The sequence below is a fragment of the Simochromis diagramma genome, unplaced genomic scaffold (assembly GCF_900408965.1).
Source record: "Simochromis diagramma unplaced genomic scaffold, fSimDia1.1 OVJJ01000159.1, whole genome shotgun sequence".
Lineage (NCBI taxonomy): Eukaryota > Metazoa > Chordata > Actinopteri > Cichliformes > Cichlidae > Simochromis > Simochromis diagramma.
In genome coordinates, this window is record NW_024387197.1 from 2285001 (window position 1) to 2310241 (window position 25241).

The 25241-nt window shown below is 41.2% G+C and overlaps 1 pseudogene; it reads right to left on the reverse strand.

Moving 5' to 3' along the window:
* Nucleotides 1-4213: 4213 nt before the first annotated feature.
* Nucleotides 4214-24400, reverse strand: LOC120745328 (annotated as a pseudogene).
* Nucleotides 24401-25241: the final 841 nt, after the last annotated feature.

The following is a 25241-nucleotide window of genomic DNA, read 5'->3' on the forward strand; positions in this document are numbered from 1 at the left end:
GCGTACCAAACAAATCAAGCTGATTCTTAAGGATGCCACTGTTTCTACGAAAAATATTGGTGTAAAAAAATATAAGCGTCTTTAGTAAAAACAAATCTATCTTCATCTCAAGAGCCTTTCATTCCCTTTGCTACTTCTCTGCCCTTTTTTCATCTGTGACATTCACCCACCTCCGGCACTAAACCCAGGGCCATCAAACGACCCCAGAGTGAGGCTCAAATGTTAGCATACGTCCTAGTTGACTCTTACATACATTTCATGTTCTGTTTTCTCCACAAATATTCAAAAATACTTGAAGACACGATCAGGACGCACCACGCCCTTAGAAAAAACAAAAAACCCCACTCATATCCATCATGTATCCTACTTCAACAAGGTGCAGCGATGTGCGAAAGGCTCCCTTCAAGCACTTAGGACCAGCTTTGGGCCCCCCACAGTCACTATTTCTCAGGCTCTTTTCGTTATATATAACATTACACTTTTACCATTACTCTTTTCTTAAGTTGTCACAATACAAGACGCCGGGAAGAGGGGCAACTTAGACTCCAAACGCCGGTCCTCGAGCGTCTGGGGCTAAGGATGAAGTCGTCAACAACTGAAATGTCAAAATGTTATTTATTTAAAACATCAATACTTTAGATGCTCTACGAGGACTCGTGCTTCCACAGGGTGCTTAATTCCAGACAAGAAAAGTACTTACAGGAACACTAGAATGTGTGCTACAAGGAAACCCACTGTCATAACTAACTCATACTGAGTCTGAGTACGTACCAGTGAAGCTTGAAATCACACTACTCCCACAAAGGTATCCATTTTTTATTTATTTGTTTTTTTTGTTTTTTACAAATCTGGCTCTCAGGCTATTGTCACTGCCATCTGGGCTAATTTCTCCCTAGTTTTTGTACCCAGCACTGAGTGCTGACATACAATTTGTGCAAAAGTCTTGAGTCACCCCTCGTTTCTTAATAATGTGCTATGGAAATGGCAAACCAGACAATACAAATTCACAGAATATGTGCAAACATACATGGAAAAAGCAGATAAGACAAATGGAATTGTACAAACAGGACTTCAAAGCTCTTCTTGGACGCTGTCTGCCTTGTTTGTTTTTGTTTTCTGTCAAATTTTCACGCTGTTTTATAATGTCAAGGTATGGGGAGGCCAATCCATGACTGGACAGTGTGTTTATGCTTTTACACGCAAGGACAGTGCTGTAAAAGGATCATGGGTATCACTGACATGCTCAAAGAAAGAAGCGCGTTCCGTCAATTCTGACAATTAAATCAGTTCTGTGGCGCATACCCAGCCTTTCTCCACACATTTTCCTTAAGAATTCTTCCTCACATACATTCTTCCACTGGACCATTTTCAATGAGGCTTCAGTAAACAGTAGATGGACCAATGAGGGCCCGTCTCTCAGATCCGCTGTTCATCTGCTATAGATAGTTTGGTCTGCCCCTTCTTATTTCATTCTCCATGTTAGGGCAGGGCACATATGGCCAAAAATATTTATCAAAATCTATATAAAAAAATTTATGATAACGATATAACTGACGGATAATTGATAATGATGTGAGACAACAATACTTTTTAAAACTCCGCAACTTTATTAGTGCAAAAAACCCCTCAATGTATTTTCCTTAAAACAAGCAGCTGTTTTTTATGGTTCGAGGTCAGTAAGCACAACCAGAATTCATACATAAGGCGCACCGGATTATAAGGGGCACTGTCAATTTTTCAAGAAAATCAAAGGATTTTAAGAGCGACTTAATTTTCCGAAAAACACTGTAATAACAACGGCCACGCGTGCATGCTTCTACCAAAAGTTGTGCCAAACCAGTTCACACCACTGACATTGACCCATTTTACAAACCAATTCTGATTAATCTGTTTCTTCAACGATCCGCCTTCACCCTTCTCATTCTCTGTCGCCCCCATGCTTTTTCTGCATGTGCGTATGAAAACAAAAGGCACTGCGCATGCCACGTTTTACCTATATTCTATTGGCGATATTTTTTTTCTTATAGTTGCCTCTACATTATCTTACCGGTATTTACCCGTGAACAGTATGATATGGCCCCAGCCCTACTCCATGTGTCTAGTTCCCTCAATGCACAACACGATGACACCTGCCGGTTTCAGGCTTCTTTTGGAATCACCTTTTGGTGTATTAAAAATGCTATTCCGCACTGCCAAAGTGGAATCATTTGCATTTTTTTAAATATATATTAAACTTAAGACCTCAGTAGCTTTTTAGCAATTGCTTCTCACCAGGTTCACACCAGAAAACCTGTATACTCTTTCGCTCTTATTTCAGCTTAACAAAATTGAAACCAAAATTGAGATTTGTGTGACACCGGCTGCTCGCAACAAAAGTGCCTAAAAACACCAGCCTTAAAACTGGTTTTCAGTATAAATTGTCTCTTATGTAGCATAACATCGGAGTCATCCCTAGTAGATGCTTCTTATGCTGTGATTCATATGCACTCACTGTTTAGTGCGTTCAAACAAAAAAAAAAAAACCCTCACACGTTCCCATGAAAGGGTCAGATCAAATCGGAAGGTTGCCGGTTCGAGCCCCGGCTCGGACAGTCTCGGTCGTTGCGTCCTTGGGCAAGACACTTCATCCGTTGCCTACTGGTGGTGGTCAGAGGGCCCGGTGGCGCCAGTGTCCGGCAGCCTCGCCTCTGTCAGCGCGCCCCAGGGTGGCTGTGGCTACAATGTAGCTTGCCATCACCAGTGAGTGAATGTGTGTGTGAATGGGTGGATGACTGGATATGTAAAGCGCTTTGGGGTCCTTAGGGACTAAGTAAAGCGCTATATAAATACAGGCCATTTAACATTTTAGTGTAACAAGCTGAGAAGCTTGTGAAAGGCTACAACCCATGTTAAACAATAAAAACCGATAAACAATTTCTGGCCTTTTTATTTTGACTAAAGCCCCAAGACCAAGACAGCAATATGCCAACACATCTCCTAATACTTTTTTCTATCAGACACACAAAACAGAAAACAGGTCTCTAACATTTGCGATGTGGTGTTATTTATTTACGTTGGACTTCGTTCTGTTCACCTGGTTGTGTTTGTGGCACTCCAAAAATGTATGTTGCCAACAGGGAAGTTGCAGGGTGCCCTCTGCCAGACAAACTATGTAACGTCAACACTCAAAACACGACTGAAGAGTGTTTATCCAATCTCCACTTGTCAAATTTTCATTTATTGCCTGTTATAAATGCTGATACCAGTGAATCAGCAAATATCTAGTACAGGCCGATAATATCGCAGACTAATCGCTTGGGCTCTAATTTATCAAACTTCATAAACTTAATAGCTACATCAGCCAAATATTTTTATTGACCGACATCAGCACTGCTGACTGATATCGGCTAACATTACATACCATCAAATAAGGAGTTGAGTGATGTCTGGTCATTTGTTGATTCACATTAATATTAAGCTGACTAAAAATTTAAAAATACTGTCATGAAGAGTTTTTAAACAGGTCATTTCTTGTAACAATTTCTCTGTGTCCAAGCCAAACTAACAGTATTAGATTCAGCTATCAGCCAATTTTGTTATTTGTAATATTGTATCAACACAGAATTTCACAATAAGTCTATCCTTCATTCTTCATTCTTCAAGTATTGATACTAACTAGTCAAGACACAGGGAACATGTTCCAGGAAATAAAATTTTAAGAATGTGAGAAACAGAGTCCAAAAGTATTTGCCGATGAGTATTTATAGCTTTTAACTGTCCATCTCTAACAGACTGTAATAGAGATCAACTTAGCTCCAAGCTAAAAGTGAGCCAGTTTAAGCCTGCCTTCGTTCTATCCATCCAATCCATTCGCTTCCGCTTATCCTTTTCAGGGTCGCAGGAGCCTATCCCCAGCTGTCATAGGAGCGAGAGGCGGGGTACACCCTGGACAGGTCGCCAGTCTGTCGCAGGGCCAACACACACAGGGACAGACAACCATTCGCACACACATTCACTCGCACATTCACATCTAGTGGCAATTTATTCCAATTATCTAATTAACCTATCCCCAAGCTGCATGTCTTTGGACGGTGGGAGGAAGCCGGAGTACCCGAGGAAACCCACGCAAACACAGGGAGAACATGCAACTCCACACAGAAAGCTCCCGGCCTGATGGTGGAATTGAACTCAGGACCTTCTTGCTGTGCGGCAAACAGTGCTAACCACCGTGCCACCTGCCTTCGTTCTAAATATAGTAAACTAAGTTGATGACTTAATTTAGATGTTACTGTGTTTTCATGTCACCCTCTGGTGCTGTTAAATGTGCACTTTATTGTAAAACTTTTGTTTTCAATAACAGCCATATTGGTTGTCCTGCCTCAGTTTGACCAGGGCATCCATGGCACAGACAGGAAATGCCCATTCTGGATTTCAACCTGCCAACAGTGGAACAGGCTGTACATCAAAGCTAGAATCCCGTGTAATGAGGCATGACGGAGTGAATGATCTGCGATTAGAGCTGACACTTTAACACATATTCTTGGAACATATAAGAGATTAACTTGAAAGGCAGATCTTGATAATGTCACAAGCCAGCGGTCGATCACTTACTTTTCTATGTCATCTAGGCAGTTGATTTCTGGTGAGAGTCCGCCATGTACACACAGGAACTGCTGGTTGAGTAGGGCAGCGAGGGGCAGGCAGTCAAAGGCCTCCATACAGGCGTCATAACACCCGTTCAGAGTATTTAATTTTACCTGCAGTAAAAATAAAGATTGGGATTCAGTCTGAGGTCATAATTACTGCCAAAAATGGCAAAAAGTCTGTTGAATTTGCTCACTACAGCAAAGGTTTGGTAGATGTGTTATGAGCGGCTAGCAGAGCTGCCCTGCCAACTGTGCCAGTGGTGATTGTTTCCAGACAGCTTCTACAGCGCCACTTGCAGAAGAATGAAAGGGTCAGATTAGGTCAGGAGGAAGTCCATGCCTTATAGAGGAGAAGCAGCCAGGACAGTACAATGCGAGTGCCAGTTTGAAGACAGTGCTACTTTAAGGTCATAAAGGGGAGTGTGGAGCTTTGAGCTTGGAAATTTAAGTTCTTTACTCTGTGAAAATGTTTTAGTAAATGAACATCTTTAATGCTTAGTTGGAATAACAATGAAACACTACTCATGGGATGAGAACAGGAAAATGCTATTTCTGCAGTTAGCTAAAGTAAAGAGTTAACCTAGATTCATAAGACGGCATTAACTCTGGACTCCGCACACTAACCCATGTCTTCCCAGAAACGACGTCATGGGGCTGTAGACCATAACAGATAAGATGAGTGTGCTTGGTGATAATAAACTATGCTAAAACTGTTTATTGATGAGAACAAAGATAATGCATTCATTAAATAAAACAGGTCGTCATTGTATCGCGCTTGCTCATGAGGCTATGAGCTGCATTATATCTACCGCACAACAAAGTTGCCGTCAAATCCATTGTAGCAAGCCGCTGTTTCTGCCGCTTGTGCAAGTCTCTATGTCTGTTACTTGTCTTATTGTGTAAAAGATTACACAGAGGGAGGTTTCGACCCCTTTTTTGTGAGTGCTGATGTGGAGGTATAGTGGCGACGCCTATCATTCATGAGAATAGCTGTGGGATGTGGAGGAATCGCAGGAATAGATGCAAGGATAACAACATGGTCAACAGAGCCTTAATGCAGTAGCCAATATTCTGCCCACGTCATAACTCCGAGTTGTACACTGTGAGGATCAATCATAAAATAAGTTGTAAAATAATCCCCACTCTTGACTGTTTAATCTGAAAAAACAAAACGTTCTAATATCATTAATGCACCACTTAAAACAGTAAGGCAACATGGGTTAAAACATCGTGTGAGGCCACACTGACTTGGATTGCCACATTTTACTACTTCTACAAACCTTTCCTGTGTGTACTACAAGACAAGGCTACGAGAGAAGTGTGATCGCAGCTGCAATCAATTACTACAACAATCCCTAATCCTCTGATTAAATTTGTTAGTGTTGAACTGATTATCGATCAACAAGCTTTTCCGATCAATAAGCTTGCCCCAACCGAACAGGTGGCAAACTGTGTGTGTGTGTTTGTGTGTACAGATGAGGTGGCATGTGGGTGGGTGTGAGCAGGGATGTAGTGAGTGAAATCTATTTGCAACTGGCAAGACATTCTTTGCCGACTGCTTTCTGAGTTTGCATGCTAATACCTCCACACCTGCTCTGCACACACACACACACACACACACACACACACACGCGCGCGTGCAGCTGTCACTGACTGAAATCAAAGTGTGAGTGTAACTGTCTAAATAGCATCAACAGCATGCCTCGCTGCTCTCCATGCTTCGGCAGTTTGCTGTCGGCAAGACAAACGGGACAAAGGCTTCATCTCCTCGCTGGAGACTCGCAGATGAACTGTTGCATGTTGTGATGGGACTTCCCAATTCAACGTGTTTGTGACAAATGTGTCCTACTTACGGGGCGCTAGTCATTTTACTAAAGGGGAATAGAGAAAACACTCCACTTCTCTGGCATGAAGTCTGACTTAACATAGCTATGTTTCCCAGCACTGTGTTTTCAATTCCTCATTTGTGTCTGCGGTACTTGAAAGTGAAAAGAACTATCAATGGGACTAAGGAAATACCTGCGACAGCAATCCTGCACTCACACTATTAGCACCAGACTGCACCATTATATCTGGGCTATGTGTGAAATCTGAGAGCTGACTAATACAGGTCAATTTAAAGTGGTACAGAGAGCATATGAGCCCCCTGGGCTGGTCTTCATACGGCTGAGAAAAGCAGCACACTTACATTCCTGTTTGAAGGTGAAATACTCGGTGAGGTGCCGGCACTCGTGGTTCCCACGCAGCAGGAAGAGTGTGGTGGGGTGGTTGATCTTGAGAGACCAGAGGTAGAGAACGCACTGAGAGGAGAGACGGCAAGAGAGAAATGTGAGAAAGGTCAGAGACGTGTGCTCATAATTCTATTCAAATATATTCAGTGTTCTCCACACACAGGCTTCCCTCACCACTGTCATCAAGAGCTGTTCGAGGGGGAACTGTTGAGCTGCTCTTTCAAAGGTTTTAAGGTATGGACCTTACTATGTAAAGTCCCAGGAACTGATTTTTGGTTAATTTCACACTATATAAAAAGCAAAACAATATTTATGTTAATTAAATGTCTCTCTCTACATATGAACTAGATTTAATCATCTCTTGAATATGTTGACATTTTTACAACAAGCGTATTAGCATCCCAGATGACCCTCTCAAAGGCAGCAAAAGGCCCCGCTTTCCAACACAATTCACATTGTGTGAGTATTGAAACATTGTTACTATTGAAAAACAGTGTTCCAAAATGTTGCTACTATTAACATTTTCATATTTTAGAGCCACCGGAGATACAAAGGAGACATTACCGGTACTTATCGCACAGAGACTTTATTTTGGCTGGCCACCCGGCCTTAATCAATTATCCAGTTCAGGATCATGGGAAGGGAGTATCCCAGGTGACATAAGGTGAGAGGCGGGGTACATCCTGGAAAGATCTATCATAGTATTAACACTAAGTAATAGACAACCATTCAGACTCACAGTTACACCTATGACTAATTTAGAATTACCAATTAACCTGACCTGTGTGCCTTTGCACGGTGGGAGGAAACCAGAGTACCCAGAGGGAATTCACACAGCCAAAGGGAGAACATGCATACAAGCCCCAACTAGCCAATGGACTCATGTCCCATGGAAGGACTTCAACGCCACTGCCTTGGACTGCAGCTGGCAATGGTACTCCTTCTGCTCTGGAGATCTGCTGCAAGATGCAGGCTGACTCTAAGCAGAAACAGCGGGTAGCTGAAGAGAGCTGGTTCATGTCCTAAGCCAACCTCACTTACAGATTGGTTACAGAACAGAACAAGGACTACTTTGCCAGCTGCAGTCCAAGACGATGGAAGGCCTCCAGGTGGACTCAGGGTGAGAGATGCCCTTATTATGTTCTTGCAGCAAGATACATCATATTTTTAGTTCCCTTAGACCCTTAGAATGTGTGCATCTCCTTTAATGATAGACAACCCGTATACCCCTCCATACTGAACAATAATGTTTAGTGAAGCATACTCATATTAGAAACGCTAGAAACAGCAAATGTTGGAATAATTACTCAGGCAATTATCTATCACTCCATCCATCCCTGCTCTTAAAATGAATGTGCACTCTCAACCTTTGATCACTTTTGATCACAAGGTAGTTGCACAGGCCGCATGGTGGGAGACAACCTGTCTGCAAACAATCACAGACTAACTACAAACACTCTCAGACAGATTGGTGAAGGTTTCCAAATAACTGCTGCTTAATTTATAAACATGATGTGTCTCACTGCAACGTGAGGCTCAAACAGACTGGTTGCCATCTGGTTATATTCCTATATAAAAGTAAGGTATGAGTGCTTATGTCATTTTGCAGTTAAATTCCTGTCCTGTAGCAACTGCTACAACTGCTATTTGCTTTCTGCCACATGAAGCTCCAAACACACATTAACCATCATACGCCAAACAACAGTTTGTTTTTTCCCTTTGCTAACCAAATATTATATGTAGTGGGATGGGTTTCGTGTGACTACATTACTGGTTCTAATTTTAAAAGAACAGAACAGCATTTACAATCCAAATCCAAACATGCTTTCTCTTCAGTTCATGCACTGTTCAATAGCTGCCACTTGACACTCTCAACATGCTTTTTTAACATGTGCAAACCATGGCCCGCTATTAAGTCGATGCAACGAGATGCCAAGGTAACCAGAGCCTGCAGGTGTGTGTTCACGCAATGTCAAAATAAGGTGGTGGTGGTGGGTGTACCCATCTCATCTTATACACATTGATCACTGAGAGGAATATCAGACTGTGAAGTGCAGGTAAATGTGTTGAGGGGGCTGTCGGTGTGACTTGCTCTCTCTTATGTGCGGAGGCGTAGGAAAGGACATGGCTCTGAGTGGCTTGAAGCTGACATGGGTTTTAATGAGAGCTCTCTGCACTCTTTCAGCCAGCTACTCACGAGTGTGGGAAAGAAGACAAAGAAAGGGGCATGGAGCTTTGTGTGGCAGACATGAACACTGGCTACCTTCACCTCATCTCCCACACACACACACACACACACACACACACACACACACACACACACACACACACACACACACACACACACACACACACACACACACACACACACACACACACACACACACACACACACACACACACACACACACACACACACACACACACACACACACACACACACACACTCTCTTCAGCCTGTGCCTGGTTTATGTAGGGGTGGAGCTGGGGCTTGGACGGTTTGTCCAAAGAAACACTTGCTTGGATCAAAGAGAATTCACTAAGTGAATAAAGAAATACACAGAATAAAACAGGTTGTGCACACACACTGAATTTAGACTTTGGCAAATTGCTGGCCTGCAGTGGTAACGCACTGCTTCAAGAGGCTGCAGTGACTCTTTATGTTACCTAGGTAACCACATCCTGATATCCATTTTCCTATATCTGCCTTATGCATTACTGAAGTGGCCTAAAAAAAACACCCTGCTAGTGAGATCAAATGGCTGCAAATCTATAGATTTTACACTTCAGTGCCGTTTCATGGTGACTTTAGGCTGCTTCCTCTCATGTGTAGAAACAATGACACATTTCAGAGATCTTAATCACTATTTTAACAAATCAATAGCTGCCAATTAATGATTATTTTATATTTGTAATAATCTACCTCAATCAAAAGTCTTTAAGAGAAAAAAAACCAGACCATCTAATCTCAAATTTTTGAGAAAAATCATCAGAATTTAGAAGGTGAAATTGGAAGTTTTTTTTTTTTTTTTTAAATTCACTTAAATTATTAATTTATTAAAAAAGAAAAAAAACTGTTTTACCTTAGAATGACTGACTGATCCACTGTTTTAGCTCTAGACGAATTAAGAAAAATGCAATTACGAAGTTGCTCAACTCAATTTTTTCTAACAAAAGGGACAACTTCTGGGATTAAAAAAAAAAATGAACCCATCAACTAACAGAAACTGCAATTTCTCTACTGACCCTTTGAGGCTGTCTGTAAAAATCAAGTGAATTTTCATAGACTTAATATACATAAACAGACAATTTAAAAGCATATTTTCAGTCTTGTATATAAGAAAAAATGGTTTTGGCAACTGTCTTATTTGGACCATATGGATCAGAGTCCAAACTGGTGAGTTCACAGCAACTGTGTCCATCTTTTATCTTTGAATTCAACTCGATGCAAAGCTTCTACTACTAGCTTTGTATGATTCCCAGTCTAAAATAACACTTGTTTATCTCATCCTTGGTGAAGCCCCCTAGTTCTTCCGCTGTCCCTCTTCTTCTAACTTTAACCCAGCTTTCTTTTGATTGGCTGTCACTTATAAACAGAAAGCTTGAACAGCAGATGGGTGGCGCTTCCGAGTTGTGTGCCTGGGATGACCATAATAGTGATAGTGTCCCTCATGGACATAGAGCCAAGATTACAAACACTGCCTGAAACTGAGCATTCAGAGCAGTCTGAAGCCTGAGTTTTCAGCTCACACAGATTACTTGTACATACACTGACTACATTTAATCTTTTGCTCATGTGCTCATGAGCATCATCATCGAAACAGTATATAAAAATACAGCAAACAATAACAAAAACCAAATTGTGCTATTCCTGTATGTGTGCTCCAAAGCTAATCCAGTGTCTGGTACTGTTAAAAAAAAAAAAAAAAAAAAAACAAAAAAAAACTATCCTGGCAGTTTATTGGATTGGTTTCCCCTCAGCAGCATTTTTAATTATATCCTAATAATTGCCTGGCTGCATATTATGTGTGTATCCCATTACTTTTGTTGCTGCATGTTAGTTGTGGACTACTTTGTGACCCCAGCCAGCCACAGTAGGTTGTGGAGTTTTAGAACCACAAGAAGCGTACCCAAACAAATCAAGCTGATTCTTAAGAGATGCCACTGTTTCTAGAAAAGTATGTGGTGAAAAAAAATATAAGCGTCTTTAGTAAAAACAAATCTATCTTCATCATCAAGAGCCTTTCATTCCCTTTGCTACTTCTCTGCCCTTTTTTCATCTGTGACATTTCACCCACCTCAGGCAATAACCCAGGGCCATCAAAAGACCCCAGAGGAGGCTCAAAATGTTAGCATACGTCCTAGTTGACTCTTACATAGCTTTCATTTTCTGCTTTTTCTCCAAAAATATTCAAAATACTTGAAGACATGAATCAGGACTGCACACGCCCTTTAGGAAAAACAAAAAAACCCCACTCATATCCTTCATGTATCTACTATCAAAAGGTGCAGCGATGTCTGAAAGGCTCCCTTCAAGCACTTATGGACCAACTTTGGGCCCCAAACAGTCACTATTTCTAGGCTCTTTTCTGTTATATAACATAACTTTTACAATTACTATGTTCTTAAGTTGTCAAATATACAAGACGCCGGGAAGAAGGAGGAAACTTAGACTCCAAAAGCCGGTCCTAGCAGGTCTGGGGCTAAGGATAGAAGTCGTCAACAACTGAAATGTCAAAATGTTATTTATATTTAAAACATCAATACTTTAGATGCTCTACGAGGACTCGTGCTCCACAGGGTGCTTAATTCAGACCAAGAAAAGTACTTACAGGAACAATCTGAAATGTGTGCTACAAGGAACCCACTGTTAATACACTAACTCATACTGAGTCTGAGTAAGTAACAGTGAAGCTTGAAATTCACACTACTCCCACAAGGTATCCATTTTTTATTTATTTGTTTTTTTTACAAATCTGGCTTTCAAGGCTATTTCACTGCCATCTGGCATAATTTCTCCCTAGTTTTTGTTACCAGCATGAGTGCTGACATACAATATTGTGCAAAAGTCTTGAGTCACCCCTCGTTTCTTAATAATGTGCTAGGAAAATGGCAAACAGCAATACAATTCACAGAAATATGTGCAAACATACGTGGAAATATAGCATATAAGACAAATGGAATATGTACAAAAAGGACATTCAAAGCTCTTCTTTGGACGCTGTCTGCCTTTTGTTTTGTTTTCTGTCAAATTTTCACGCTGTTTTAATAATGTCAAGGTCTGGGGAGGCCAATCCATGACTGACAGTGTGTTTTATGCTTTTACAGCAAGGACAGTGCTGTAAAAGGATCACTGGGATCACTGACATGCTCAAAGAAAGAAGCCGTTTCCGTCAATTCTGACAAGATTAATTCAGTTCTTGTGGCATACCTCAGCCTTTTCTCCACATTTTCCTTAAGAATTTCTTCCTCACATACATTCTTCCACTGAGACCATTTCTAATGAGGCTTCAGTAAACAGTAGATGGACCAATTGAAGGGCCACATGCATCTCTCAGATCAGCTGTTCATCTGCTATAGATAGTTTTAGGTCTGCCCCTTCTTATTTCATTCTCCATGTTAGGGCAGGGCAATATGGCCAAAAATATTTATCAAAATCTATATTAAAAAATTTATGATAACGATATAACTGACGATAATTGATAATTGATGTGAGACAAAATACTTTAAAACTCCGCAACTTTATTAGTGCAAAAAAACCCATCAATGTATTTTCACTTAAACAAGCAGCTGTTTTTTTATGGTTCGAGGTCAGTAAGCACAACCAGAATTCATACATAAGGCGCACCGGATTATAAGGGGCACTGTCAATTTTTCAGAAAATCAAAGGATTTTAAGAGCGACTTATTTTCCGAAAAACACTGTAATAACAACGGCCCGCGTGCATGCTCTACCAAAAGTTGTGCCAAACCAGTTCCACACCACTGACATTGCACCATTTTTACAAACCAATTCTGATTAATCTGTTTCATTCAACGATCCGCCTTCACCCTTCTCATTCTCCGTCGCCCCCATGCTTTTTCTGCCATGTGCGTATGAAAACAAAGGCACTGCGCATGCACGTTTTACCCATATTCTATTGCGATATTTTATTTTCTTATAGTTGCCTAACATTATACCGGTATTACCGTGAACAGTATGATATGGCCCAGCCCTACTCCATGTGTCTAGTTCCCTCAAATGCACAACACGATGACACCTGCCAGGTTTCAGGCTCTTTTGGAATCACCTTTTGGTGTAAAAATGCTATTTCTCGCCTGCCAAAGTGGAATCATTTGCATTTTTTAAAATATATATTAAACTTAAGACCTAGTAGCTTTTATGCAATTGCTTGCTCACCAGGTTCCACCAGAACAACCTTAATACTCTTTAGCTTCTTATATTCAGCTTACAAAATTGAAACAAATGAGATTTTGTGACAGGCTGCTAGCAACAAAGTGCCTAAAAACACAGCTTAAAACTGGTTCAGTGATAAATTGTCTCTTATGTGTAGACATAACACTGAGTCATCCCCTCAGTTAGATGCTTTTCTTATGCTTGATTCATATGCCACTGTTTAGTGGCTTCAAAACAAAAAAAAAAAAACCCTCACACGTTCCCCTGAAAATGGTCAGATTCAACAACTGGACTGAAAATAAGCGAAAAATCAGCCACTGTCTTAAAAAAAACACTTTTAAAGACCTTCAGAGAGCCTGGAGAACGATTGCTCATGACAAATTTAAAGGCTACAAGAAAGTCTGGCTCCTTGGGACCAACACATAAATAAATGCTTGTTTTTTTGTAATGTACACAAACCATTCCAAATGTGTGATTTATGTTTTACTGTAAACCAGCTCACCATTATAACTGCAATAAATTCAAACGCACTACAGGCACAGCCCTCCAGCCAGAGATCTTGAGAGTCGCACTGCAGCTTTCTGCTCCACTCCTCTGTCTTATTTTTAACTGTTCTAATCAGCATGTAGAAAAGTGTGCCCTTTGGAGGTGTCACTGAAATAAAAGTTAGGGCACAAAAACCCATTTGGTCAAGGAGCACTGCAGTAGTACTCACATTTTAGCAGCCTTTCTCACCATGAGCAACCATCTGAATCAAAGTGGGACTGAAACACGCTCAAGTCCAAATGCTTTTCATTACATCAGCTCCAGCCCTTTCAATGTGACTTGCAGCCAGTGGTCTTACTACAACATCATATACACTTAGAATACAAGCAGCAGTATAAGAAGCCACCAAAACATAACTAAACTAGATTTGACTTTCTGACAGTAACACTTGTATCCAAATTGGATATAAAGACAGCTTTTTTTCTTAAACATACAAGACATACAGTTAGAATACATCAAAACATATCACACTGTTAGATAAACAATAGTGACTGATTACATTAGCATTTTTTCCCAATCCAGTTATTTCCTACAAAAGAATGAGCCTGCCTAGCATTTATTAACAGCCCAGCTGAGACGCTTTACTCAAAGTCGCCAGATCTGAAATCAGTCAGAAAAATGAGGAATAACCCTTCTAAAACTACAAAAAAAAAAAAAAAAAAAAAAAAAAGAACATTGTTATAAGTCTGATTATTTCTTTAAATTCATAAATTAAATCTCAAAGTGCTACTTAAGCTAAATGCTTTCAAATTGCTATTTTTTTGTTATTGCAAAGGACTTCTTAATCCTTAAAACTGAAACATTTAAATGCAAAAAAACATGAAAATATAAAAATTTGGAAGATAAAGAAATAACCTTTTAACACTGACACACTCCAAGATAACTGCAGATAATTTTAAAGCGTTATCTGTGAACCAAATCTATACAGCATGTTCATACAGTGTTTACTGATACCAGAGTGAAAAATATTCAAAAGAGGAAATAAATGTTTCATTATTATTAAAGTAAAAATAAAAATGACTCAAATATACTAACACAACTACTCACCTCAATACTGAAGTACCCTCGATCTACGTAGTCACCAAGGAAAAGATAGCGCGTGTTACTCGGTGAACCTCCGACTTCAAACAACTTCATAAGGTCAAAGAACTGTCCGTGTACATCTCCACATACTGCCAAAGACAGACAAACACGTTGCTCTTAATTTCTCAGTTACATATTATAGCCATATTACTTATTCTGGATATAGATGCTGCTCTTATGCAAGTAATGGCCATAAATACAAATAGTTCAAATAGTTCTCCTAAAAGATTTTATCCTACTTGTTGTTTTGATGATGATGGTGGACAGAAAAGTCAAAAATGACCTTTACGTGTTTGGGACCAGACGATGTGGCCCACATCTACTTTAAACCATTTACTGACTCCTTGTGGCTTTTCACCAGTATACTTCTGGCAGGCTGCCACTGCTGCACCCACCAGGCTTAACAACTCTTCTGATGAAAACTCTGCTATGATCAGTGATAGTATATCTGTGACCTGTAATCCTGGAAAACATGCATTCCATAGAAATAGAATCACAGGGAGAAGGCGATCACTCAGATAAAGTAGGTATTGCTTCACTCTGAAGCTGAGAAGGGTCACTGCACTCTCCTTTTATGACACCAGCCAATGGGTTTTCTTTTTATTCCTTATCTAGTGTGACTATAGGATGCATGCTTGGTAGTCTGTGTGGTCACAGGTGTGAAAGCATGTAGATATCCACGTGGAACCTGGAACCAGGTCAACTTAGGTCAATAGCGGACGGTGAAACTAAGGTTACCAGTGGGCTCAAACCAGGCTAATGTGACATCACGACTTCTGACGTGCAGGATGGTTTAATGTTGTTTCAAATATGCATGCCTGCAAGCAGGTCGGTCTTTCCATCTATTTCATATTATTGTAGGACTATAAATAATCCAGACGGCACAGGGGCGAGAAGCTGGAAAAATAAAAACCTACGTTCGCTTCATTTCCAGTTACTAAAGCTGTGCTTTTCCCTGAGTACAGACACGCACCTTTTAGATGAGGTGAGTGCATACTTAAGCATACAGATAGATGGTTACTCAGCTGTGCTGCTCTCACAGTTTCAGAGCAGTGACCAGTGCGTAAGCTATACTGTGACTTGACAAAGCCGTAGAATCCCCTCAATGAATGGAAATATATACATAGAAGGGTTATAGACACTGCAACAGATTATTAAAGATTGAGTATACTGCACGCTAAATTTTAAGCTAAGTTGTAAATGCTGATGTTTGCTTGGCACGCAAAAGGTCGCTGGTTCAACTCCAGCTGGACACACAAGGCCCTTTGGGGTTGCGTCAGAAAAGGCATCTGAGGTAAAACTCAAAACAAGCATGTGGAGCTACCTGCTGTAGTGACCACTTGTGACAAGGGAGCAGATAAAAGTCACTTCCTTTATCATAACAATACAGACTGTGGCAGTACCTTTCTAACCTTTTCAACCATTGTAGAGGTGGAGGGTGAATTCTTTTTAAGTTGAAATTTTTTTTTATTATTCACTGTCACTGAAGTCACTACTTCTGAATTATGCAGCAAATGAAAGACACTTATCTGTGGGTTCAATGAGAACGAAACAGTAGCACAGCCAGGACTTTGTACAAATACTTCCTGTGTATTTAAAGAACAACTGACCAAGCAATACTTCTCATATCTCTTTACCTAGGACTACTCAGCTATACAAACTATATGAGCTGAATGAGCTATTCTAATCAATCACATAAACGTGCAAAGCCATATTTATCATGCTTGTCATCCCCTCCCCCAGAGTTTAGCTTTAGTAGTTTTAACAGGGTTTTGCTTCCTGAGGTTGAAAAACAAAACAGAGTATGCAAAGGTCAGCTAAGGAGCTGACACTTTTCAAAGCCTGACTGACAGCCTGCGAGGCCCTCTGATCTGGTGAAAGAGTGAGGCGTCAGCCATAGAACATAAACAAGCCTGCAGTGGAATAATGCTGAAGCATCACCGAAGCAGACTTTAAACATCTGCTCAGATGTCTTCAAATAGCTTGTTTATTCTACATCCACCTGCTTTACACTACTTGACAGTGACACTCTGTTGAACTGTGCTCTTTACTGTATGTCAAAGTTAAAAGTCAGTTACAGAGGAGCAGCACAATTTCTTAAATGGATCTAGTGTAGGGTACAGCACATGTGGGTGGGCAATATTATCGAGAGTCCGAACAGTAGACCTCCAGCTCAAGGGTAACCTGCATTTTTGTTAGATTATCCTGGAAACAGATCTGAAAAAATATGCAAGTAATACTTAAATAATGATTTCCAAATTCACTAAATACATGACACAGTCCTCCTTAAGCTCCTAATATCGAGCATCTCACCTGTAATAGGTGCCTCCACCTCCAGCATGCACTTCTCTTGACGGAGGATGTTGGCGCCGTCATTGATGATCTTGAGAGCCACGTCCTCTTCCACGCGGCCCTCCTTGACGAGGTGGTTGCGTAGCAGCTCAGCATTGGGCTTGCCATCTTCATACAGCTCTTTTATAGTCAGCTTATGTTGTGGAGGGTATGGCACAGCTGTTGATTAACAAAAACAAAAAAATCATTATGATAGTCATATTTGAGCTTAGGTTGGCAGCTGCATGACAACTGAAGGGGAGCAATGCCGTCACAGGGGAGTGAGACTATCTGTGCCAAAATTCAAACTTCTGCCTGGATTCATGACTCAGACAATTTAGAAAAATGCAAGCATGATGATGCTCATTATTTATCAATTATTATATTTGCTTGTTCTTAGCCATCCAAGATGACATCATTATGGTTCACCAATAAACATCAACAAATCCTCGATCATTCGAGAAAAACCTTCCATGGTAGGGGTGGGACCAAATCTCGATATTGTCACGGGATGTGGGGTTTCCTCCTGAATTATGATAAAAAGCTAAAAAGCTGTCAAAGTCAAGCTTATAAGGGCATCGACAGTAACTAAGTTGCTGGCAACATATTCATTCGTGTTTATATAACGAATGCTGCCAAAATTGCTGCATTAAGATTATTGGCCCAGTTCATCTAAAAATCTGAAAATGTGTTCGTCTAAACATCAAAAAAAAAATCACTGCATCCTTAAGATGAAATGCATTTGTGGAATTTTTACACTGATAGTGCGCATTAATTAGCATTAAGGGCGTAACCAGTGTGAAACAAAGCAATCTGTAATGGTGTAATCTGGTTCCACTACAGCACCAGCACAGAGCTGTTAATGTCCACTTCAGACATACTAGTCTGGTAGTAATGTTGCAATATTCAAAGATTGTCCAGAAAATCAAGTGAAGTGGAAATAGATCATGATAAGAAGTTTGTTTGGATTTCTTGGTAATGATCAAGATTCCAGTCAAAAATCATTTTTCCCTTTTTTGGTTTTTAATCTCTAAGTTTTTCTTTTCCAAAGAAAAACTCCAGCATGATGCAAAGTCTGAAGGCCTGATTCTCCAGAAGAAACCACCATCACCAATTAAGGATAAACTGATTTTCACCATTTGTGAGCAGCCGCAGATTATGATTCAATCTTATTTTTATATGGAGAGAAAAAAAGGAGACGGCTTGGAGAAAAAAGAAATCATAGGACTTATTTACTATATTTGCAAATCACCAAAAATACTCTCAATGTTCATTATTGCATTCAATTAATTACAATAGAATAGAAGAGAATAGAATAGAATAGCCCTTTATTGTAATTGTACATGTACAACAAAATTGTGGGTGCACCAAACTAACTATGCCAGAATAGAATATAACTATGACCAAGTATGACTAAATAACAAACAGGAGAAATATGGATAAACAAGAGCAATATATACAAAAACAATAGAAAGACACACATTAGAGAACAAGTTGCAAAGTGAAAAGAGCAGACTTGATCTCAATAGAGTCCGTGTGTGAGCGGCCTGAGTGATGAGAGTTACTGGTGAGTGGGCAGGGTGGGGTGTGGGGGGCAGTGTTTTTTAACAGTCCGAATGGCCCAGGGGAAGAAGCTGTTTGTGAGTCTGGAGGTGTGGGACTGATCAGATGGGCAGCGTATCAAACAGCTGGTGTGCGTTAGTTCTGTTGATGTAGTTTCATAGCAGTTTTATTAGAGTTTTCACCATTTCAATAATATAGAAACAAATACAATAACGCTACCCTGATTAGTACTTTGTGACAGCGGGGAGGAAAACCTCCCTTTGAAAAGGAAGAAGGCATCAGAAGAATAAGACTGTGTGGTCCCAGCAGTCCACCCTTGGATCAAAATGTTAATTTAGAAGTAGTATTGATACATAAGGACAGATTACCCCAGAAGTAACACAAAAGAAAAAAGCAGTAAAGAAAAAAAACCCAAAAACATTATGGATCTCAGCCTGCATTCACTTCAGCTGAAATCATGAGGTGTGACATTTTCCTTGACTGAGCCAAGACGAAGTTACTTGCACAGAAGCAGCGACGCATACACCTACATGATGACTCCATGTAAGAGACAAACAACAAGAAGCCCTGCACCTCACTTAACCCCCCCCCCCAGCCGCACCCTCCCTCCCCCCATAAGCTGCTCCACACCACCTACACAATCCTTTTACCATCATCACTAAAGGTCAGTGCTTTTGAGGCTGAGACCTGAAAGCATCACGATCAAAACACAATTAAGTGAGTAACAAGTAAACCTGGAAAATGTATCACAGAGGCAGTGTGACAGCAATGCAGTTGGGGCATTAGCTTACAGTGTATGGAAAACAACACGTTTTAGTAATCACGGAAGCAATATTTAATCTAGCTCTCTGACAAGAGACTATAATGCAGGGAATTATATCAAAATTGCATAACTGTTTTAAAACAGTGTCCACGGTGTAGATTAGTGCTCCAACACTGGCATCATGGGTTCATAAAGCTGTAGGAGCAAATAGCTGCCGACTAATCTGTGCTAGCTCAAAACAATAGTAGAGGGAGATCCAAGCTCTCACTGCCTGGGTCTGAGAGGTAAAACGGATTATGCCTGGTACACCCAACAACAGACCAAGCGAACACAAATGCATTATGCCACCAATTAATTATGGTGTAAAGCCACCGTCTGTATGGCATGCAAAAAGAGGTGAGCCGATCTGGGATCGTGCTGATGACATGACCCTTCTTTTAAACCCATCCCTCACAGGAATCGTGGAAGGAGACAAACACCGGTATCGGCTAAGTGGTGCAGGCGGCAATGATCACAGAAAGGAGAGAGAGAGGAATTCTGAGAATACTGTCACACCTACACACAGTAAATCAAACTGCAAGCTGAGGAGAGAAAAAAAAAAGGGATTCAGACTTAAGTGTGAGTGTTTTTACTAATCAGTGATGTGGTGCCTGGGGTTGCCAAATGTATTTGTCACTCAGGCTCATGCCATGAGTCTAGACTAAGAGTTTAGAGGCAGATCTGCAGATTGTTTTGTTTTTTTTCCCCACAAGGAAATAAGTGCCGTGTTTTTATTGCTGGTGCAATAAAGCAAGGGAATAAGTCACAAGATGTTATTTGGGCGACAGACTACTGCCTGGCCTGTAGTGGAAAAGCTCCGACTTGACTAGCCTGTGTTGAGGACAAGCTGTCATGCACTGGCTAGTGTGGTATAAATAAACAGTAAGTGCTCCCAAGCATACGAGGCACGGCCGCAAAGAGAGCTGTAAGCTGAGGTACGAGCCTTAAGAACAGATTAGGTAAAGCCTCTATTAGCAAGGGCTTCGAGATTCAGGGGCTGTTTACTTAAAAGCTTTGTCACACTGGAAGAAGGTTCCTGTACGGACAAAGCCGGCCCTGTTTAAGAAAAAAAAAATTATTAAAATACAGAATGGGCTGTGTTGTGCACATGACATAACCTGACTGTTAAACATTTCAGGCAATAGCAGCGCTGACCACATTTACAAGCAATTGCCTGGAGGCTAGCTGGTAACCCCCCCCCCCATTCCCCTCACATGCTGGACAATAACTTTTCTCAGTGCCAGTGGAGTGAAAAAGCCATGCAGCTCAACAGGAAAGAGCCTGCTGTCCTCCAGTAATGATAATAATAGCAGTAATAATATATTCTGGGGTTGATTTGCCTGCACGATCAAGACTGGAGCTGTCTGTTCAAACACAGATACAAATGAACCTCTGGCTGCCAGTAAACACACACACGCTAACACACACACACACACACACACTTACACTCTCCACTTCGTGGTGAGGGGGGGGGGGGAAGCGAAGCAGCCCGCTCATTTACCCAGTGAAGAAAAATGTTTTGTTAAAAATAATAAGCTAATAATATAACATTAAGCTGCCACCGCCCTGAGAGTGGCTTCTTATTAGAGGCTGCCTGGCCTAATTAGCATTAATGTTTGATGAACTCTTCAAAACTACACACACACAGACGCAGGGCCACTACTGCACCGCATCAACACCCACAGCCTGGCAGGACAACAAACGACTCAAGAAACAAAGACGCGACTATCTGCCATCCTGCCCACTGAGGATAATGTTTTGGACAGTGATATGAGCCGGCGTCTCGAATATGTTCGCTATTGTTTCAAAATCCACACAATGGGGGAGGATTGAATTACAAAGATGCGGCTGGGCAGAGATGAATGGAGTGCACTGTGGCTGCATGAATTGTCAAGTCCACTTCAGATTGCTCTAATTATCAGTGAATGCATTACCCTTCACGAGCTAAACAGGCACAGCCTGGGTTTTTAATTTCCCGTCTCAGTCACTCGATCAAGTGGGGTGGTAGTTGCATCCGCTGCCCCTGTGGCCTGTCTGATTTTATTTTAGGCGCAGGGTCAGATTTAACACGGAGCAATAATCGAGTTTGATACGCATCAAAAGTGACACGAATCTTTACGAAGGGCCAAATCTCATCTTCACTGAGGGTCTTGCGGCATCGCTCAGCTGTCAGACCTGACTCTGAGGGACGAAATACCAGGTCAAAGGAAGTTAATTGAGCTTAACTGCTGACTTACACAACCAGAGGAGCATTAGTCTCAACAGGTCTATCAGTTAAGCCCTCTTACAGTCACAGGTTAGACGGTAGACTCAAACCCATAGCAGTGTTTTGTTTTTGTTACTTAAAATCTGCACTAATAAGAAACCGAGCCTCACTTCAATCTACAGTCTTTCTCTCTTCCCTGTCACTGTGATGCTCTCTCTCTCCCCACCATGTGGCTGGCCATGTTGGGAACATCACTGGGGAGATTCTTTCCACAATTAACTCACTCTCTCCCTTCTGGCTCACACTTCAGCATTCCAGTCCCCTGGCAGGACACTCTACTAGTGCCCTTGCAGACAGCGATGGAGGCTGCTTTGGCATTAAGAAGCAAGCGGTGGTGGTTACAGGGGTGGGGTTAGACTCTCTTTCTTTGGGGGGCTACCTCAGACTTTGCTATGCCTCAGCCATCATACAGGAGACAACAGATGTTCGCCCAGTCTGTCCAATGAGCCTGGACGATGTAAGCGTGAAGGAATCCGTCTTGTTGTCGAGCTCCACTGGTAACCTGAGCAGACCTCGGGTATTCCCAAGAGAAGGCCTCATGATTTTAGAGTTCATTCATTTGAAATATCAAGGTGACCGGAGAGGACGGCTTCTCGGCTTTGATTTGTGCCAAGCTGCGATCACTGGCATAGGTACCAGTGGCCAAGTGTGAAAATAATACTTTTATGAAATCATGATCTTGACCTGATTCAGGTTCATCCACAGATATCTGAGCATCCCCCTGATAAAACTGAAAGGCTTATGAGACTGCAATAGTACACATTAGTATTAACGCACGTACTGATGATAAGGTGAGACTTTTAGTGTATATGTCGCTTTATAAAGCGTGACTTGTGTGACCAGGTATAACCATTAAGTGCAACTCTGTCATGCAACAGCCCGAGTGTGTTTAAACAAAGTTTCTTCAAACGCTACAGGTGGTTTTCTGTACCAAACGTTAGCTTCCAGTCAAATCATGCATGATGCGCTGGTACTGTGAGAGACTCTCACCTTTTACGAGCCGTTCCGTTGTGGACTGTTTCTCCGGCTTGTCCTTATCCTTTCCTGACATGTTTCCACTGAACGCTAATGTGTCGGGGCTTAAATCTCGAACACTTCTCAGCCCGCTAGCCTCAGGACCAGCTAGCACCCAAGTCTGGCCGTCACCTCCGTCTTGACTTTCGGCTGGGGGGGTGGGGGTTCAGAGGCACTACTACTTTTATGTTCGCCCTCCCTAACGAACTGTGCAGACTAGAAAACGACAGAGGTCCAGCTTTTGTTGTGGTTTGACTAGCTAATAATGTAGCTAGCTCGCAGAAACATTAACAATAGCGAATAACTATAGCACAAAGTAGGAATTTTGACACTGTCGTAGAAATACAATTAACGCAAACACTGACAAGCGCTTGATGGTCTATATTTGTCAAGTGCAGCAAATAATACCCGGTTGTTACCCAGAGGGAGGCTGCCGTTAGCAGCTAATCCGATTTAGTTACTCTTTTTCAGCTAGTTAGCCAGCTAACATCTTAACGTATTGGCAAGTCGGCGGACAGGCAAAGACAGCAGCGGAAGACTGGCGTTTCATCTTCAGTGTGCGGGGCGCTCGTTGAAGGAAACAGTGACAGCAGCACGCGAATCGCGATTATTCTGAATGCATAAAGAGCGCAAGTCCTCCCGAGATGCAGACAGCGTCTTGACAGAGTATCCTCCTCCACCTCCTCCTCCTCCTCGGATTAAACTCTAATCTGACAGTGAGTGAGGAGCAGCGGCGGGTTTCCTACAACATGGTGGAGCCCATATGACGTGACTATGGAAACGCAACACGTGATTTAAGGGTGCGTTCAAAACGACAAACCCACTTCTTCGTATTGTTCTGTTTTTTTAAAGTAACCCGCAGTTTGCTTGGTTGCTACATATAAGCGAATGGAGAGACTGCCACCAAATACCACGCCAGCTAATAACGAGTTACTATGTCAACCGTGACAATGTCTCCCTCTGGCGTTCTCATTTGGATTGTCATTTTACTAACTGTCAATGAACGCTTCCTGTTTTATTGATTTCCAAGTTAACTAATGCAAAGTTAGATCGTATAACTGGGAAACTGGTTTTAGCTGATACTTTAGAATGTGTGATCTTATATAGAAAATTTATATATACATGTGAATGGTTGTTGTTAAAATTTCCGATTACGAGGTAAAAGTAATCCTGTGAGCCAACTGCTCAGGCTTTAGACTGCTTTAATTGCTCAGCTCATACATTTTTTTTTAAAAACCTGAATCCAAATTATGTCAAATTAAGGGGGTTATGCTTAATACGGTCATTTCAGAATCCCAGCTCTTGCTGTTCAGTACAGCAACTCTGCTCTACTATCCTGCTGTTTAGACCTTCTGTTTGTTAGAAGCAGCCAATTAGAAGAAAGCTGGCTTAAGAGAGGGTGGCTTAAAAATGCTTGTTTTTTGTCAATGAATAAAGAGCCTCACCCATTTAAGATAGATAAGGATTATTTTATGAATCATGTAAAGCTAGCTAAGTAGATCCACTTTAGAGATTAATAATAATGTATACTTTATTGATCTTCATGGGGAAATTCCTCTCTGCATTTAACCCATTCACTAAGTGAAGCAAGGGGAGCAGTGTGTAGGGACGGTACCTTGCTCAGGGGTACCTCAGGGTAGCCGTTCAGTGGATTCGAACCCCCGACCTTCCGATCATGGGGCCACCACTCTACCTACTGAGCTAACCCTTCCCTTTATTTATTATTTAGTACCCACAGAAGTGTAACTAAAGGGTCTCATGTTTTTTTTCCTCAAGGAATAGCTTTGAATTCAGTAAAGGTGCACACTGTTGTGTTTCAGTGCACTTGCAGGTCCAACAAGAGACAAAGTAGGTTTTTCCATTGCATGGATTCAAAAACACCTCTTATTAATACACAACATTTATGATGTAGTAGCCTATTTAACCTAATCATATTGTAGTGGACAACCACTCTGCATGGACATATGTTTATATCAAATAAATGTAGAGTTGAATTTTAAAGACTGACAAAGCCTGGAGGCTTATTGCTCAAGAGCACTTTAAAGGAGTTAAGACTTCTTTGTAATTCTTTTAAGGAAGGCATAAAGAAATGAGGGGTGGCTCAACAGTTATGCACGATGCTCTAAATCTACAAATACATGAGCTGGGGGAAAAACAACTAAACTCTGGATTTCTGTATCTTAATCTAATTCACACTGCCATACAAAACAAAACAGAATTGTATTCAGAACTGCTTTTCCCAGCCTGCACTGTGAGTAATTTACTCACTGTACTAAAAATAAATACAGCAGATTGAAATTGTGATAGATTTCTATCACAATTTCAAAGTTTTTCTTTGGACACTAGCCGCTTTTCAGTTGAGTCTTTGTATCTGACCAATTTTA